Source organism: Furipterus horrens, unplaced genomic scaffold (genome assembly GCF_987537825.1).
Source record: "Furipterus horrens unplaced genomic scaffold, mFurHor1.1.pri manual_scaffold_17, whole genome shotgun sequence".
Lineage (NCBI taxonomy): Eukaryota > Metazoa > Chordata > Mammalia > Chiroptera > Furipteridae > Furipterus > Furipterus horrens.
Window position 1 is genome coordinate 89,513,398 of NW_028327187.1, and position 16,316 is coordinate 89,529,713.

Below are 16,316 nucleotides of genomic sequence, written 5' to 3' on the forward strand. Positions count from 1 at the left end.
GGAGACCCTGCAGGCAAGAAGGGACTGGCAAGAAATATTCAAAGTAATGAAAATCCAAAACCTACAACCACGAATACTCTATCCAGCGAAATTGTCATTCAGAATAGAAGGACAGAGAAAGTGTTTCCAGGACAAAATAAAACTGAAAGAGTTCATTAGATCCAAACCACTGTTATATGAGATGTTAAAGGGACTGGTTTAAAAAACAGAAGCTAGGGAGATGAAACAAAGGCAAATGAAACAGGCAACGAGAGTGGAAAAGGAACTGTGGGTAAGGGAAGCATAGTGGGGGGAGGTCAACAGGGAGGGGGAGTGGGGAGAGGGAGGGAGATGATATAGGAATTGGGGATCATGGTAGGAGGGAATGGAATAGATGGAGAGAGATTGGGAGGAACTGTATGCACAACTAATGGACATAATCTAAAAGGGGGGGACAACTGGAGGGAGGGGGGCCACCGGGTGGAGGGGAGCAGAGGGAAGGGAAATTGGCACAAATGTAATATTTTAATCAATAAAACACATTAAATCTGAAAAAAAAAAAAAAAAAAAAAAAAACCTCCAGAAAAGGAACTAACAAAATGGAGAAAAGCAAGCTACTAGATGCAGAGTTCAAAACACTAAGTTCACAGAGAACTTAGTGAGAACTTTAACAGCATAAAAAGGGGCATGGAACTTCTGGCCAAGATGGAGGCTTAGACTGACACACTCTGTCTCCCACCACAACTAAGTAGGAATACAACTACCTCAGAACCAAAGATAACCAGAAATTTCAGAAAATAAAACTACATGGAAGCCCAGCGTATGAAGTTATAAACCAGCGGTGCTCATCTGGACGGGTAGGAGGGGTGACCAGAGCAGAAAAGTCGGGCGGTGCTGTCTGTGCTAGCAGCGGAGATAGCGACGGGACTGCGAGAAACACCAGGGGAGCAATTTCGGCGGCAGTTGAGACCCGTTAGCTCACAATTCCAACGCTGGGGAAGGCAGACCCCCATTGCCCCCGACTGTGAGGCCCAGAGGGCATGGGAATGGAGGAAGAGACGACTGGTCTCTCAGCAGAGAGTAACAGCAGGAATCTATCTTGAACCCCCGCGCCCACACAAAGTGCCACAGAGTAGTGAAAAAGGTCGCCCGTCACTGGGTAGTGATGAGTGCATGGGGCTCTGCCCCCACAGCCCTCTCAGGAAGCAAAGGTAAACAGAAAACTGTCAGGATGAAGCAGAGCATGATTGAAATCCTGGTGACGCAGCTCACCAGGCAGCAGATGAGGAACCTAACTGATGAGCAAATAGGAAATCTTTCTGAGGCTCAGTTTAGAGCTATAGTCATAAGGTGGCTTACAAAATTAACAAAAGATTTGGAACAAGACAGAGAAGGAATGAAAGCTAGTCATACTGAAACGAACGAAAACACATACGAGACAAGTGGTGAGGAAATGAAAACCAGAGATCAAATCAACAAACCAGAACATAGGGAAGAAACAAACAGTCAACCAGTGCAGAAAGAGGAAACAAAAAGTGAGGAATACGAGGAGAGGCAATAGAAACCTCTGGGACAGCTATAAGCGAATGAACATTCGAATTATAGGGTTTCCAGAGGGCGAAGAAGAAGAACTAGAAATAGAAAAATTATGTGATAAAATAATGAAGCAGAACTTCCCAAACTGGGGAAGGAAATAGACTTACAGGTCCAGGAGCACAGAGAGTTCCAGAAAAACTGGACCCAGGGAGAACCACACCAAGACACATAATAATCAAATTGTCAAAAATTAAAGGTAAAGAGAGAATCTTAAAAGCAGCAAGAGAGAAGAAAAGAATCATGTACAAAGGGGTCTCAATTAGACTGTCAGCTGATTTCTCAAAGGAGACTCTGCAGGCAAGAAGAGGTTGGCAAGAAATATTCAAAGTAATGAAAATCCAAAACCTACAGCCACAAATACTCTATCTAGCGAAACTGTCATTCAGAATAGAAGGGCAGAGGAAGTGCTTCCAGGACAAAGCAAAACTGAAGGAGTTCATTAGATCCAAACCACTATTATATGAGATGTTAAAGGGACTGGTTTAGGAAAAGGAGGATCAAAATTATGAACATTAAAATGAAAACTGCATCACAACAACCAACAACAGAAGCTAGGGAATCGAAACAGAGGCAGACTAAGTAGGCAATGAGAGTAGGAAAAGAATTATAGGTATGGGGAACATTGGGGGGAGGTCAGCAGGGAGGGGGAAGGGGGAAAGGGAGGGAGATGGTACAGGAATTAAGAAGCATAGGAGGGAATGGAATAGACTGGAAGAGGTTGAGGAGAACTATATGCGCAGCCAATGGACATGGACTAAAAGTGGGGGACAACTGGAGGGAGGGGGGCCACTGGGTGGAGGGGAGCAGAGGGAAAAGAAATTGGGACAACTGTAACAGTATAATCAATAAAACATTTAAAAAGGGAGGGGGGCATGGAATCTATAATAAAGTACCAGTCAGAAATGAAGGATATACCAATTAAAATAAAGAAAAACTTACAGGGAAACAAAAGTAGAGTGAATGAAGCCAAGAAACAAATCAGCAATTTGGAATATAAGGAAGCAAAAAACACCCAGTCAGAACAGCAAGAAGAAAAATGAATCCAAAAAAATGAGGACAGTGGGACTTCCGGCCAAGATGGAAGCCCAGACTGACAAGCTTGGTCTCCCTCTACAACTAGAAAGGAATACAACTACCTCAAAATAAAAGATAACTAGAAATTCCAGAAAATAAAACTACATGGAAGCCCCACGTATGAAGTTACGAACCAGCAGCGCTCATCGGACAGGTAGAAAGAGTGAAAGTGGGCGGTGCTGTTTGTGGTAGCACCAGGGACAGCAGCAGGGAGAGCAATCCCAGCTGCAGTCAAGCCCCAGCAGCTCCCGACCCCAACGCTGGGAGAAGCAACCACTGCATTGCCTCAGACAGTGAGGCCCAGAGGGCAGGAGGATGGATCCTGGTCTCCCAGCAGAGAATAATGGCAGGAATCCATCTTGGACCCCCGCCCTCACACAAAGTGCCATATCACCGCGAAATAGGTTGCGGATTGCTACCGGTCGCTGGGTAGTGATGACAAAGTGCCACAGCACAGCAAAAAAGGTTGTGGATCGCCGCTGGTTGCTGGGTTGTGATGAGTACACAGGCTCTGCCCCCTATAGCCTGCCCCAGAAGGAAAGCAAAATGCAAATCTGTCAAAATCAGGCAGACAACTATAGAAATCCCGGTGATGCAGCTCACCAGGCAACAGATGAAGAATCTGACAGATGAACAAATAAGAAACCTATCAGAGGCTCAATTCAGAGCTATAGTCATTAGGTGGCTTACAGAATTAACAAAAGATTTGGAACAAGACGAGAAAGGATTGAAAGCCACTCATACTGAAAAGAACAAAAACACATGCAAGACAAGCGGTGAGGAAATGAAAACCAGAGATCAAATCAACAAACCAGAACATAGGGAAGGAACAAACAGTCAACCAGTGCGGAAATAGGAAACAGAAAGCAAGGAAAGCGATGAGAGGATCAGAAACCTCTGGGACAGTTATAAGAGATCGAACATACGGATTATAGGACTGACAGAGAGCGAAGAAGAGAAACTAGGAGTTGAAAAATTAAGTGAAAATATAATGAAGCAGAACTTCCCAAACTTGGAGAAGGAAATAGACTTACAGGTCCAGGAGCACAGACAGTACCAGAAAAACTGGACCCAGGGAGAACCACTCCAAGACGCATTATAATTAAATTGTCAAAAATTAAAGGTAAAGAGAGAATCTTAAAAGCAGCAAGAGAGAAGAAAAGAATCATGTACAAAGGGGTCCCAATTAGACTATCAGCTGACTTCTCAAGGGAGACCCTGCAGGCAAGAAGAGGTTGGCAAGAAATATTCAAAATAATGAAAATCCAAAACCTACAGCCCCAAATACTCTATCCAGCGAAACTGTCATTCAGAATAGAAGGGCAGGGAAAGTGCTTCCAGGACAAAGCAAAACTGAAGAAGTTCATTAGATCCGAACCACCATTATATAAGGTGTTAAAGGGACTGGTTTAGAAAAAGAAGGATCAAAATTATGAACATTAAAATAAAAATTGCATCACAACAACCAACAACAGAAGCTAGGGAATTGAAACAGAGGCAGACTAAGTAGGCAAGGAGAGTGGAAAAAGAATTATAGATATGAGGAACATTGTGGGGAGGTCAGCAGGGAGGGGGAAGAGGGTAAGGGAGGGAGATGGTACAGGAATTAAGAAGCATAGTAGGAGGGAATGGAGTAGACAGGAAGAGGTTGAGAAGAACTATATGCACAACCAATGGACATGGACTAAAAGGGGGTCAACTGGAGGGAGGGGGGCCACCGGGTGGAGGGGAGCAGAGGGAAGGGAAATTGGGACAACTGTAACAGTATAATCAATAAAACATTTTTAAAAAATGAGGACAGTATAAGGATCCTCTGGGACAACTTCAAGCATACCAAAGTTTGCATCATGAGGGTGCTGGAAGTAGAAGAGGAAGAACGAGAAACTGGACACCTAGTTGAAAAAAATAATGACCGGTCAGGGCACATGACTCGGTTGCACGTCAGGTCCCCAGTTGGGGGCGCAAGTGAGAGGCAACCACACAGTGATGTTTCTCTCCCTCTGTTTCTCCTTTCCTGTCTCTCTAAAAATAAATAATAAACAAAACAACAAATAAATTTTTAAAAAAATAATAATAATGAGAGAAAACTTCCCTAACTTGGTGAAGGAACTAGACATACAAGCCTAGGAATCACAGAGAGTCCCAAACAAGATCAACCCAAAGAGGCCCATACCAAGACATATCATAATTAAAATACCAAAGGTTAAAGACAAAGAGAGGATCTTAAAAGCGGCAAGAGAAAAGCAGTTAGTTATTTACAAGGGAGCTACCATAAGACTGTCAGCTGATTTCTCGAAAGAAACTTTGCAGGCTAGAAGGGATTGGCAAGAAATATTCAAAGTGATGAAGAGCAAGCACCTATAACCAAGATAACTCTACCCAGCAGAACTATCATTTAGAATCAAAGGACAGATAAAGAGCCTCCCAGACTAGGGAAAGCTAAAGGAATACATCACCACCAAATCAGCATTATATGAAATGTTAAAGAGTTTTCTAGAAGAAGAAGAAGAGGAAGAGGAAGAAGAAGAAGAAGGAGAAGGAGAGGGAGAGGGAGAGGGAGAGAAAAAGGGAGAGAGAGAGGAAGAAGAAGGCCAAAAATATGAATGATAAAATGGCAACAAATGCATATCTATCAACAACTGAATCTAAAAAACAAAAATGAAAAGCAGAACAGAAACAATCATAGATACAGGGGACATTTTGATGGTTGCTAGATGGGAGAGGGGTTGGGGGATAGGCAAAAGGAATTAAGAAGTACAATGAATTTTTGCACAACTATAAAAAAGAAGGCACTCCTACCCTTTGCTACAACATGGATGGACCTGGAGAATATTATGCTAAGTGAAATAAGCCAGTCAGGGAAAGACAAATACCATATGATCTCACTCATATGTGGAATTAATGAACAAAATACACTGACAAACAAAATAAAACCAGAGGCATGGTCACATGAAACAAACTGATAAATCTCAGAAGTGAGGAGGGTTGGGGTGGACTGGAAGAGATTAACCAAAGAACATATATGCATATATACAAAGTCCATGGGCACAGACAACAACATGGTAAAGACGGAGGTGGGGTTGAGGAGGGGGTAAAATGTAGGACATTGTAATAATGTCAACAATAAAAAACATTGTATAAGTGGGGAAAAAAGGAAGTACAAATTGATAGTTACTGCATAATCATAGGAATATAAAGTACAGCATAGGAAATGGAGTAGCCAAAGAACACATATGCATGACCCTTGGACATGGACAACTGCACACAGATTGCCTGAGGGAGTGGGGGACAGGGTACAAAGAAGAAAAACTGGGATAACTGTAGTAGCATAATCAACAAAATATAATTTAAAATATTCATATATATATATGCCAGTCTGCAAACCAAAGGGTCACTGGTTCGATTCCTGGTCAGGGCACAGGCCTGTGTTGTGGGCCAGGTCCCCAGCTGGGGGTATGCAAGATGCAACAACACATTGATGTTTCTCTATCTTTCTCCCTCCTTTACCCCTCTCTAAAAATAAATAAATAAAATATTTTTTTAAAAAAGAGATTCAGAAGCTGAGTGACATAAAATGATAACTGGTAAAGCTTTTCTAGAGAGGATAAAGTCGCCAAAAAATATTTGTTGATTGGATAATTGATACCAGCTATTCAAAATATGTGGCTGACTTTTTAAAACTCATTGCAACTTCAATCTGGGGAATATTTGAAAGAATTACATTATGCTTTCAATTGCCTACATACTATCATTACAAAGATAAATAAAGCAAACTTCCTGAGCTCTAGAGTCTCTGAGTGAGGAAGGTCTACTGGGCAACATTTACAATGCAATCTGGTAAGTGTTTAGATGTAGGATACAAGAAGACACTATGGAAAATCATATAAAAGAAGCTCTAGCTCAGGGCAGGGGTGGGGCAATTTCACAGAGGAAATAACACTAGAACTCAGTTTTGAGTGGAGTGGGTGGATTTTCTCATCAATATGATGAACCCAGATGTGATGATGAACTGGTCACAGAAGATGAACTCAGAAAATGGAGAAGTGTTCATAGTGAAGGGTGAGTGGCAACTTAGTGAGAGCTAGGGAGAGGAATGTTTTTGGTATACACACACACACAGGATGTCCTTTAGGGTAAGACCCAATTTATGTAAATGAGACCAAAGGAATGTACTAATTCAGCTGTGATTTGTGACTTGAGGACAATTCCCGAGAAGGTGTCAATAACTCTAGCAGGTATTTAAAGTAAATAATATTCAGGAACATGAAAAAATACCTGAAGTGCCCAGTCCTTGCTTTACTTCATGAGATAAGATCATTGCACAAGGGTGTAGAAAGCAGTGCTTCCTAAACTATATACTCATATAAACAACACCTGAAGTGATCGCTAACCACCAAATTCATTAAAAATACAATGAAAGTTACATGTGTAATGTTTAATTTTCTAGTAGACACATTAAAGTAAAGACAGACTCAAAATTATCAAGATGGCAGTTCTTCCCAAATTGATCTATAGATTCGATGAAATCCCAATCAAAATACCAGTAAGTTACTTGGTGAATATTGAAAAACTGACTCTACAGTTTATATGGAGAGGCAAAAGACCCAGAATAGTCAACAGAATATTAAACGAGAACAACAAATTTGGAGTACTGATGCTATGCAACTTCAAGACTTACTATACCCCCAGAACACAACAAGGATGCCAGCCTGTTAAACCAAGCACGCCGTTGTCCAGAGACAGCCAACTGACCTGGAGTCTGCACGATCCTTCCCCATGTGGGAAGGCCACCCTCCCCTCCACACCCCCACTCTTATTAGGGATTTCTGGACCCAAGGGTAGGTAGGACGACAACCATGTCCAGCTTGAAGCAGCTAGAGGAGCTTGAGACCTTCGCCCATTGTCCTTTATAAGATTACAAAGGGTCTTAATATCTTAGAGGGAGGGATTGTTATTTTTTTATTGTTAAAATAATTAATTAATCACATATTTACTAAAAAAGAGAAGAAGAGGAAGAATATATGAAAGGGTGAAGTGGGAAAGCTTGTATGTACGAACCATGGGTATGGACTTGGGGGGGGATTGCTGGGGGAGAGAGATGCTGGGTGGAGGGGAGTAAAGGGAAGAAAATTGGAACTATTGTAACAATATAATCAATAAAATACATTAAAAAAAAGACTTACTAAAAGTTACAGTAATAAGACAGTGTGGTATTGACAATAAAATAGGGAAATATATCAATGGAACAAAATCAAAAGCACAAAAATAGACCAACATAAACATAGTCAATGATCTTTGGCAATGTAGCAAAGGCAATACTACGGATAAAAGACAGTCTTTTCAACAAAGGGTGCTGGAACAACTGGACATCCACATGTAAAAAAAAAAAATAAGAAGAGACTGGTAGAAGCCTTACACCCTTCACAAAAATTAACTTAAAATAGTTTATAGGCCTAACTTAAAGTGCAAAACTATAAACTCCTAGAAGATAACATATGAGAAAATCTAGATGACCATGGGCATGGTGATGACATTTTAGATAGAACACCAAATGCACAATCCATGAAAAGAATAATTGGTAAGCTGTTTTGTTTAAAAAATTTTAAAAACTTCTGCTCTGCAAAAGATACTGTGAAAAGAATAAGAAGACAAGCCACATTATGTTATTAATTTTGAAATGGTCTGTTAAACTGTTGCTTTTATTTATTTATTTGTTTGTTTTGTTTATTATTTATTTATTTTTAGAGAGAGGGGAAAGGAGAAGAGAGGGAGAGAAACATCACTGTGTGGTTGCCTTTCACTCGCACCCCCAACTGGGGACCTGACGTGCAACCTAGTCATGTGCCCTGACTGGGAATTGAACCAGTGACACTTGGCTTGCAGGTCAAGGCTCAATCCACTGAGCCATAGCAGCCAGGGCCAAACTGTTGCTTTTAAATTTTAGTTCTTGAAATCTTTGTTAACAATAAAAATTGGACTGCCTGGTCATCACTGCTTAAAAAAAGAAAAAGAAAAAGAAAAAAAGGCAAGCCACAGACTTGGAGAAAATATTGGCAAAAGATACAGTTAATAAAGGACTGTTATCTCAGATAAACAAAAAACTTTTAACAATAAGAAAACAAAAAACTGATTTTAAAATTCAGCTAATACCCAAGTAAACAGTTCACCAAAGAATATACACAGGTGGAAAATAAGCATATGAAAAGATGTTCCAGGACAAGATGGTGGAGGACTAAGGGGAAGCTACACTAACCTCCTCCCAGAACTAATCTGGAATTACAACTAAATTGTAGAGAAAGCATCTGGAATAAACAACTGAACTCTATCTGGAGAGAAGCCTTATAACTACAGACAAACAGAAGAAACTGCTTCACCACAATGTGACTTGTAGGGAATGAGGAGATGCAAGAGGGCTGGCTGGGCCCCCAACAAGTGATAGCTGAAGATACAGAGGGATATTTCAGTGGCTGGAGCTTCCCCCTGAGAAGTGTGGAGTCTAAACCCCAAGCTGGACTCCCCAACCTACAACACCAGAGTGGAAAAGGAACCCAGATAATATCCATCTGTGAAAAGCAGGAGGGTTTCTGTCTGCCAGGAAGAGATGGCTAGAGATTCAGAGAGCCTCTTAAAGGGCCAATGAACAGAATTTCATTTGCAGCCACTTACCCAGGGCTCCAGCAGAGGGAGGGAACAGTGGACTAAAGACATGAGAGGAAAATCTGGAGTTGGTTACTCTGGGGAGAGAACTGAAGAAACAGCCACTAGGATACCTGTGCTGAGTCATCTTCCATGCTGCAGGAGCCATCTTTCTCAGGCAGAGCAGTCCCCACCACGTGGTATCAGCCGGAGGGGAAGCAAAAGCCTCACCAGCAGGAACTACTCTACCCCACCCTGTGGAGCTTAAGCCTGGCTGCTGATTACAGCTTGATTAGTTTAACAACTGATCAGTTTAACAACTAAGGTGGAAAATACAATACAAAGAAGCAGCCAAAATGGGAAGATAAAGAAACAAACTTGAAGTGAAAAGACCAGAGAATTCTCTAGTAGAAGAACTAGAGGAAATAGAGTCAAGCAATTTATCAGATAGAGAGTTTAGAGTAATGATTATAAGGATACTCAAAGGCACATAAAAAGACCTAGAAACCATAAAAAAATGACCAGTCAGAAATTTAAAAAGCAATATCTGAAATAAATAATACACTGGAAGGAATAAATAGTAGAATGAAGCAGAGGATCGAATCAGTAATTTGAAAGACAAGGTAGGAAAAATAGTCAAGCAGTGCAGCAAAAAGGAAGAATTTAAAAAATGAGGAGAGCTCAAGAAACATTTTGGACAACATGAAGTGGAACAACATTCACATTATAGAAATATCAGAAGGAGAAGAGAGTGAGCAAGGAATTGAGAACCTATTTAAAGAAATAATGACTGAAAACTTCCCTAACCCGGTGAAGGAAAAAGAAACAGAAGTCCAGGAAGCTCAGAGAGTCCCAAACAGGATGAACCCAAAGAGGCCTGCACCAAAACACATCATAATTAAAATGACAAGGCTTAAAGACAAGAAGAGAATCTTCAAATATGCAAGAGAAAGGCAGGTAGTTACATACAAGGGAGCACCAATTAGACTGGCATCTGATTACTCATCAGAAACATTTCAAGCCAGAAGGGAGTGGTGTGAAATATTTAAGGTGATGAAAAGCAAGGACCTACAACCAAGGCTATTTTACCCAGCAAGGCTATAATTTAAAATCAAAGAAGATATAAGAAGTTTCTCAGACAAGATAAAGCTAAAGGAGTTTGTTAACATCAAACCAGTGCTGCAACAAATATTAAAGGGCTTGCAAGGAGAAAAAGAAAGAAGAAGGAAGAAGAGCAACAACAAGGAGAAAAAGGACAGGAAGAAGAAGAAGAGGAAGAAAGAGAAGAACAAGAAGGAGGAGAACAAGAAGAAGAAGAAGAAATAAGGAGGAGGAGAAGGAGGAGGAAAAGGAGAAGAAGGAGGAGGGAAAGAAAAAAAAACAAAGGAAAGCAGTCTAACAATAAATGGTACTACATATGTATCTATCAATAATCACCTTCAATGAAAATGGCTTACATGCTCCAACCAAAAGACATAGGGTAGCTGAATGAATAAGAAAGTAAGACCCAATTTATGCTGCCACCAAGAGACACATCTCAGATAGAAAGATACACACAGACTAAAAGTAAAGGGATGTAAAAAGATATTTCATGCAAACAAAAAAGAAAAAAAAGGCTGGGGTGGCAGTACTTATATCTGACAAAATGGACTTTAAAACCAAGGCTATAGTAAGAGACAAAGAAGGGCACTACATAATGATAAAGGGAACAATCCACCAAGAAGATATAACCCTAGTAAACATTTACACACCCAACAAAGGAGCACCTAAATATGTAAAGTAAATCTTGCTGGACATAAAGGGAGAGATTGACAGAGATGCAGTCATAGGTGGGGATTTTAACACACCTTTGAGGTCAACAAGGAGACAGCAGCCTTAAAGAACACAGTAGATCAAATGGATTTAATTTATATTTTCAGAACATTTCACCCAAAAGCAGCACAATATATGTACTTTTTAAATGCACATGGAACGTTTTCTAGGATATACCACATGTTAGAATACAAAACAAGTCTTAATAAATTCAAAATGCTTGAACACAGGCCTGGCTGGTGTGGTTCAGTGGATTGAGCACAAACCAAAGGATTATAAGTTCGATTCCCAGTCAGGATACAGGCATGGGTTGTGGGCCAGGTCCCCAGTTGGAGGCATGTGAGAGACAACCATACATCGATGTTTCTCTCCCTCTCTTTCTTCCTCCTTTCCCTTGTCTAAAAATAAATGAAATCTGAGACTTCCAGCCAAGATGGAGGCATAGACGAACACGCTACATCTCCTTCCACAACTAAGAAGGAATACAATTACCTCAGAACTAGACACAACCAGAAGTTTCAGAAAAATCGAGCTGCATGGAAGTGCAACAAACATATGAAGAAGAAATACTCATCCAGACAGGTAGGAGGGATGGGTCCCAGGTGGAGAGGACAAGGTATGGTAGCAGCAGCAGTGGTGGCAGCCTCAGGCCAGTGGAAAGTGCAGTCACACATTTTAAAAAGTTGGGAGGAACACCTGGGGAGCGCTCCCAGTATGAGATCAGACCACACAGCTATGGTTCCAGTGCCAGAGAAAATGAAGCCTCATTGCTTCTGACTGTGCAAACCAGTGGGGGTTGGGGCGGAGGCAGAAACTGCTGGTCTCTCAGTAGAGCCGGCTTCTTTAAAGGGCCCCCACGGACCTAGAATGTCCGCAGAACCCACCCACTCTGGGAACGACAGCCAGGGCAACAGCTAGAGAGGTGACAGTCTTATACAAAGTGGGAGAAGTGCCTGGAAAAGAGGCGAGTGCTGAGGAAGTGGTATTGTTCCCTCTCACACCCCTCCCCCACACACAGCACCACAACGTGGTGAAATGGGTCGCTCATACTGACAAATACCTAAGGCTCCGCCCCTTACAATGTAACAGGTACAACAGCTCTACCTAAGATACAGAGGCAAACAAACACAGGAGCCTGTCAAGATGAGGACAAAGAAAGGTATGGCCCAACAGAGGGAATAGATCAAGGTTCCACTGGGAGAACTAAGTGACAAGGAGATAGTCAACCTAACAGACACAGAGTTCAAAACACTGGTGATAAAGATGCTCACAGACTTGACAGATATGCTTAAGTATGGCAAACGCAAAAGGGAAGAAGTGAAGGCTATGCTAAATGAAACGAAGGAAAATCCACACAAAACCAATGGTGAAGGAAAGAAAACCAGGGTTCAAATCAATGATATGGAACATAGGAAGAAAAAAACAGTCAACCAGTAAAGAATGAGGAAACAAGAATAGAAAAAAATGAGCAGAGGCTTAGGAACCTCTGGAACAACTTGAAACATACCAACATCCGAATCATAGGGGTGTCAGAAGGAGAAAAGGAAGAGCAAGAAATTGAAAACTTAAATGAAAAAATAATGAAGGAAAACTTCCCGATTTGGCAAAGAAAATAGATATACAAGTCCAGGAAGCACAGGGAGTCCCAAGAAGCTAGACCAAAGGAGGACCACACCAAGACACATCATAATTAAAATGCCAAAGGTTCAAGATAAAGAGTTTTAAAGGCAGCAAGAGGAGAGAAGAAAGTTACCTACAAAGGGGTTCCTATAAGACTATCAACTGATTTCTCAAAAGACACTTTGCAGGCAAGGACAGACTGGCAAGAAGTATCCAATGTGATGAAAAACAAGAAGCTGCAATCAAGATTACTCTATCCAGCAAAGCTATCATTTAGAATGGAAGGACAGAGGAAATGCTTCCCAGACAAGGTAAAGCTAAAGTTCATCATCACGAAGCCGTTATTATATGAAATGTCAAAGGGACTTACTTAAGAATAGGAAGAACAAAACAACGAACATTAAAATGACAATGAACTCAGAACTATCAACAACTGAATCTAAAAAATAAAAACAAAATCCAGCTAAGCAAACTGAATAGGAAGAGAATCATAGGTATGAGGATGATTTGGAGGGTTGTCAGCTGGGAGGGGGAAAGGGGAGAAATGGAGAAATGGTGCAGGAATTAAGAAGCATAATCGATTGGTACAAAATAGACAAGGGGAAGTTAAGAATAATATGGGAAAGGGTGAAGCCAGAGAACTTATATGTACAACCCATGGACTTGAATTAAGGGGGCGTGGGATTACTGGAGGGAAGGGGGGTATTGGGTGAAGTGGAGCAAAGGGAAAACAATTGGGACTACTGTAACAACAGAATCAATAAAATATACTTTTTAAATAATAAGTAAATAAAATAAAAATAGAAATAACCAGAATAAATAAATAAATAAAATCTTAAAACAAAAACAAAACAAAACAAAACAAAACAGACACATCAATGGAACAGAATGGAAAGTCCAGAAATAAACCCACCCTTTTATAGTCAATTAATATTTGACAGAGGAACTAAGCACATATAGTGGGCTAATGATGGTTTACTCAATAAATGATGTTGGGGAAACTGGACAGATACATATAAAAATAAATAAAACTAGACCACCTTACAACACACAAAAATAAATTTAAAATGGATCAAATACTTAAATGTTAGACCCAAAAACAATAAAAATCCTAGGAGAAAACATAGGGAGATAAATCTCGGACATTGACCATAGAAATTTTTTTATTGGATTTATCTCCCCAGGCAAGAAAAGCAAAAGAAAAAATAAACAAATTGGACTACATCAAACTAAGAAGCATTTATAAAACAAAGAAAATCATCAACAAAATAAAAAGACAACTTACAAAATGAGAGAACATATTCATTGATACATCGGATTAGGTGTTACTATCCAAAATTTTTAAAGTACTTACAAAACTCAACACCAAACACAGCAGGAGGAATCACAATACCTGACATCAAACTATACTACGAAGCCACTGTAATCAAAATAGCCTGGTACTGGCATAAGAACAGATATATAGATCAATGGAACAGAATAAAGAGCCCAGAAGTAAACCCAGGTCTGTGTGGTCAACTAATATTCAGAAAAAGGGGGAAGGAACATAAAAAGGAGTGGGAAGAGCCTCTTCAAGAAATGGTGCTGGGAGAACTGGACAGGGACATGCAAAAGAAATGAAACTAGACCACCAACTTATACCATACACCAGAATAAACTCAAGATGGATCAAAGACTTAAACTTAAGAAGTGACACCATAAAGAGTTTCTGCTCAGCAAAAGAAAACATCAGCAAGATGAAAAGGGAACCAAGCAAATCGGAAAACATATTTGCCGATGATACCTCAGACAAGGGTTTGATCTCAAAAATATATAAAGAACTTACACATCTCAACACCAAGAAGGCAGACAATCCAATTTAAAAATGGGCAAAGTAGCTGAAAAAACACTTCTCCAAAGAGGACATACAGAACATCTATAGGCATATGAAAGAATGCTCAACATGACTAGCCATCAGAGAGATGCAAATAAAAACCAAAGTGAGATACCACTTCACTCTGGTCAGAATGGCCATCATCAACAAATCAACAAACAACTTGTACTGGCGAGGATGTGGAGAAAAGGGAATCCTAGTTCACTGCTGGTGGGAATGCAGATTGGTGCAGCCACTATGGAAAACAGTATAGAATTTCCTTTAAAAACTAAAAATGGAACTGCCTTTTGATCCAGTGATTCCATTGCTAGGATTATACCCAAAGAATCCTGAAACACCAATTCAAAAGAATCTGTGCACCCCTATGTTCATAGCAGTGCTATTTACAATACGTAAGTGCTGGAAACAGCCTAAATGTTCATCTGTGGATGAGTGGATTAAAAAAACATAGTACATTTACACAATGGAATATTATGCAGCAGAAAAAAAGAAGGAATTCCTACCATTTGCAACAACATGGATGGAACTAGAGAAAATTATGCTTAGCGAAGTAAGCCAGGCAACAAAAGACAAATACCATATGATATCACCTAATATAGGAAACTAATGAACAATACAAACAAACAAGCAAAATTGAACCAGAGGCATGTAAGTAAGGAGCAGACTACCAGTAACAACGGGGGAGGGGGAGAAGGGGGTAAGAAGGGGAAGGGTCTAGTCAAAGAACATGTATAAATGACCCATGGACATGGACAACAGGGTGGGGATTGACTGCGGGAGAAGGGTTGGGCAGGATGGGGGGAGAGCAATGGGGGAAAAATGGGACAACTGTAATAGAAGAACAATAAATAAATAAATAAAAATTTAAAAAGACCAAAAGAACATTAAACTCAATTAAAAAATGGGCAAAGAACCTGAACAGACACTTCTGCTAAGAGGACATACACATGGCCAATAGCCAAATGAAAAGATGCTCCATGTCCCTAATTATCAGAGAAATGCAAATTAAAACCACAATGAGATACCACCTCATACCTGTCAGAATGGAAATCATCAACAAATCAACAAACAGCGAGTGCTGGTGAGGATGTGGAGAAAGGGGAACCTGTTTTGCACTGTTGGTGGAAATGTAGGCTAGTGCAGCCACTGTGGAAAGCAGTGTGTAGATACCTCAAAAAAATTTAAAATGGGTCTTCCTTTTGACCCAGTGATCCCATTTCTGGGGATATATCCAAAGGAACCCAAAGCACTAATTCAAAAGAACACAAGCAGCCCTATGTTCATTGCAGTGTTATTTATAACCACCAATATATGAAAGCAGCCCAAGTGTCTATCAGTAGATGAGTGGATAAAACAACTATGGGACATTTGCACAATGGAATTCTACTAAACCATGAAAAAGAAGAAAAATTTACCCTTTGCTACAGTATGGATGGACCTGGAGAACATTACATTAAGTGAAATAAGCCAGTCCAAGAAAGATAAATACCATATGATTTCACTCATATGTGGAATCTAATGAACAAACTGAACTAACAAGGAAAATGGAGACAGAGTCATAGATGGAGAGCAGATGACAGCTAGTGGGGGGATGGGAGGGGGAGGGATTGAGCTAAAAAGGAAAAAGGACTTATGGACATGGACAACAGTGTGGTGATTGCTGGGGGTTGGGGGATATAAGGAGACTAAAAGGCGATGTAAAAAATACACAATAAAGATTAAAATT